Source organism: Tupaia chinensis, unplaced genomic scaffold (assembly GCF_000334495.1).
Source record: "Tupaia chinensis unplaced genomic scaffold, TupChi_1.0 Scaffold143562_1, whole genome shotgun sequence".
In the NCBI taxonomy this organism is placed as follows: domain Eukaryota; kingdom Metazoa; phylum Chordata; class Mammalia; order Scandentia; family Tupaiidae; genus Tupaia; species Tupaia belangeri.
This window is the reverse complement of record NW_006203407.1, coordinates 49,618-53,725: the sequence shown is the minus strand read 5'-3', so window position 1 is coordinate 53,725 and position 4,108 is coordinate 49,618. Positions and strand designations below refer to the sequence as shown.

Genomic DNA, 4,108 nt, shown 5'->3' with positions numbered 1-4,108 from the left:
TTGTTTTGTTTTGTTTTGTTTTTTTGCATTTTTCACAAGGTTCTTTTCCTCCTCTGAGATAGAGTGAACATGGTCACACAAGTAACGCTGAAACAGGGCAGAGGAGGTGTGTGGGCATCCGAGATCATTAAAACAGGATGACCCCTAACGATTTGTACAAAAACAAATGGCAATAAAAAACACAAACGAACTTTCCCTTTTAAAGTACTTTTATTAAGAAAAAAAGCAGGCCTTGGGAGTTTGGTTCTTTTTCCTCCACTGTTGCAAATTCCCCTTGAGGTTTTGCTGGGCAGTAGCTTTTCTAGAACTGCCCTGTGGAGGTTCTAGGCCTCAGTGTTCACCCAATCGCCATTTATTATTCTTGCTGGTGTAGGGGTTGAGTATTCCTTATCTTAAATGCTTGGGGCCAGATGTGTCTTAGATTATTTCTTTCTTTTGTTTTCTTTGGATTTTGAAATTTTTTACGTATTATAGGTAGTGAGCTATCTGGGGCTTGGGATCCCACTCAAATGTAAATGTTGAAACTCCTTTAGGTTCCTATGCACTTCATACATATAGGCTGAAGGTAAGTGTACACCATATTTTAAATAATTTTGTATATGAAACTCTTTTTGGACATGTTCCACAGGGGGATGTGAGCTTTGTAAAGATATAGAGCCATAGGAGAGGACTGGGAAGATCTTTATTCCCTCCAGGATGTGAAATAAGCTGTGCAACAGTGTTTCAACTTTAACTTGTCACATGGGGTCGGTGTAGAATTTTCCACTTACGTGTCATGTATACAACTCCAAAAGTTTCAGATTTTGGAGCATTTTATGTTTTGGATATTCGGATTAGGAATGCTCAAATAAGGGATGTAAATATATAGTTGATCTGTGAGCAGTACATGCTTGCATGTTGCAAATCTACTAATACACAGGTTTTTCTTCAATAAATACTATAAATGTATTTTCTCTTCCTTATGATGTTCTTTATCACATTTATTGTAATGTAGTATACAACACATATACTTATTTAGTCTTGGAGAATCAAAAGTTTCAAGTGGGGACCAGCAGTTAGCGTAATGGCTATGTTGCTGGACTCCCACGTAGTCAACCGTGGTTCGTGTCCCAGATCCGGTAGCTTAAACTCATGCCGGGCGCGTGTGCGTGCGTGCCCAAGATCCTGAGAGGAGAATGGAGGAGAAGGGATTGCGGCATGGCCATCCCCCCTGGGCGTGATTTCTCGCTTTCTGTCTCTCTTTCTCTTTCTGTCTGTCTGGCGAGCACACGCATCCTATAGCGAAAACCTCTCAAAAAAAAAAAAAGTTTCATGTGGATTTTTAGTCTCTGTGGTTCAAAGGTTGACAGACCATGTGTTTGAAAAGAATGAAGAATTGACAGGACGGACGCTCATGGAGTAGTCACGGTTATCAGCATAGACTTTTATATGAGAGAGTAAAAAGTTTCTTCACGGCTTATGGAGCTCTTAAGGCTTGTGTCACACAGTACCCCTGTGCTGTTCAAAGATTGCAGAGGTGTGTATGTACACACATATATGTACATACATGCATATGTACACATTTAGTAAAGCACGATATGAACATAAATTCTGTTTTATCAGTACTAGGCCCTAGAATCATGTTTTTTATGTGGACCAAACTAATTATGTGAGGGAATGATCCTTTTCTTTGGATATAAATCACGTCTGGAATTTTCTCGTTGTTGTACCTTCTATCAGCTGAGGTTTATGGACAACGGGAGGAAAACATATAAAAGTCTGTGCTCATAACGGTGACTACTCCACGAGCGTCCATCCTGTTAGCGTCCGTCCTGTTAATTCTTCATTCATTTGAAACACACGCTCTTTCAACCTTTGAACACAGAGATTAAAAATCCACATGAAACTTTTGACTCCCCAAGACCAAACAAGTATATGTATTGTATACTATATTATAATAAAGCAAGCTACATAAAATGTGATAAAGAACATCATAAGGAAGAAAAATACATTTATAGTATTAATTGAAGCAAAACCTGTGTCTTAGTAGATTTGCACCATGCAAACATATGGAAAGGAAAAAACGTGAGCAGAGATAATTATCTGACCCAGCTGTGGCAAGAGCTGAGAAAGAAAAGGCTGCTGCAGATTTGATGTGGCAGGAGAGAGAAGGAACTGAGCGTAGTCGACCGCAGTTCACGTCCTGGACCTGGTGGCCTAAACTCACGTCAGGTGCATGTGCATGTATGCCCAAGATCCTGAGAGGAGAATGGAGGAGAAGGGATTGCAGTATGCCCACCCTCTCTGGGGAGGTGATTTCTCACTTTCTGTCTCTGTCTTTTTGGTGAGTACACACACCCTATAGCAAAAACCTCTCAAAAAAACAAAAAAACAAACAAACAAAAGTAGCTATGAAAAATATGAATGCATTTTGTTTATGTTTATGCATATCTTGTTTAAGTGTTGTGGATAATTTCATTCTTTTCATAGAAAATATTAATTGATGAGTCTATTAATCTAACTTTTCAAAGAAAATCATGTGATTCATTTCATTAGTCAAAATGTATTTGTTGGGCTTCTGAATACAAGGGAGTGTTCCAGACATGGCATTAAGCAATACACAAGACAGACAAAAATCCTTTCTACCTGGACCTTACATTGTAAGGGCAAGAAACAATAAAAAAAACATGACCAAATAAATAAAGGAGAAAATATCTGGCAGTGAATATGTGTAAAGACAACAAAATAGTATAATAGCTAGAAATAGTGGCTACTTTAGGTACCTTTACTCAAAGGAATGGCTTATGACTGAGTGTTGCTAGGTGTTTCCCAGGATGATTTCTTGCCTTCCTTTTCAGACTAATGGGAACCCCAAGTTTGGCTAAGTCTATGGCCATTCAGAATAAAGACATTCCCAACTTCTCTTAAAGCTGGTAGAACTTTCTGACTAAGTCCGGCCCATGGGATACAAGAAATGATATGTGCGATGTGAAGAAAAGAAAACAAAGAAAAGAGTATGGCCTCCCCTTTACTTTAGCGTCTTCCTAATCACCTGGGAATGCAGGTGTATTCTGAGCTATCCTGGACACGAGAACTAGGAAAATAGCACATGATCATGGAGAAGCAACAGATCAGAGGATTCTGATCCCTGAGGTGCTGAGGGGGCAGAGCCCTTGTTATCAGCACAGATTTTTATATGAGAGAATACATTTCTTCATGGTTTATAAAGCCCTTTGGGCTCCATGCCACATATCCCTGGTTATGATCATTAAAAACAAATAGACTTTTAATGAACAGTCTTCTTTTGAATGTGAAAAAACATGATTGCATAAAACAGAAAGGGAGATTTGTGTGCTATGAAAACAGTGTCCAATTCATTTCAGCGCTCAAGACCACCTGCTTTCTTTTCTCATTACCCTGTGTTTAAGATCTCGGAGTTTAAGGCTCCTGTTCTGCTTGTTCTCTCACCTCCGATGTTCCCAGAGCAATTCCTCTAAACTTCCTATTGTTATCATACATGAGCACTTTAAGTAAGTAGATGCTCCAAATGCATAAAATTATTGTATTGCTTAATAAATACATATACATGCTGGTGGTTGTATATATCTTCTCTTAGGCCTTGTGATTGTTATTCACTGTGTATATTCTAAGGTAGATTTCAAGATTAAGCAACAAATGCTTAAACATGTACAAAAGTCTTACAACATTTATTATCTGATTTATTATTGATAACAGAATTAATAGACATCATTTTTATATGATGACTGATAACCTGCAATTTTGGTGTGTAGAAAGATCATGTATAAACTAAGTTAAGCAGAAACATGATCACAGATGATAGGACTGATTTAACACACAAATTAACACATGCACACAAAGGAAATTCAGAAAGTTCATGGAAGATGAAATTAAAGTATGAGTGTATTTTTTGTGCAAAAAGTTTGAAATCCATCCGTAGTTAATAGTTGTAATATTTCAAAAGTATAGTAATGATACATTTTAACTAAGTTAACTAAGTTACTTAACTTATTTAAAATTACTGGTGCTAGGAAAACTTTCTACTTTTTTAAAGATGAGAATTTGAGATATAGAGATTATAAATTATTTATTCATAGTCACACTACCAAGA

General features: G+C 37.4%; 1 pseudogene; it reads left to right on the top strand.

Moving 5' to 3' along the window:
• The first annotated feature begins 775 nt into the window (after nucleotides 1-775).
• The window catches only part of LOC102501937 (olfactory receptor 148-like), a 17,808-nt pseudogene continuing 14,475 nt past the window's right edge, over nucleotides 776-4,108 (top strand).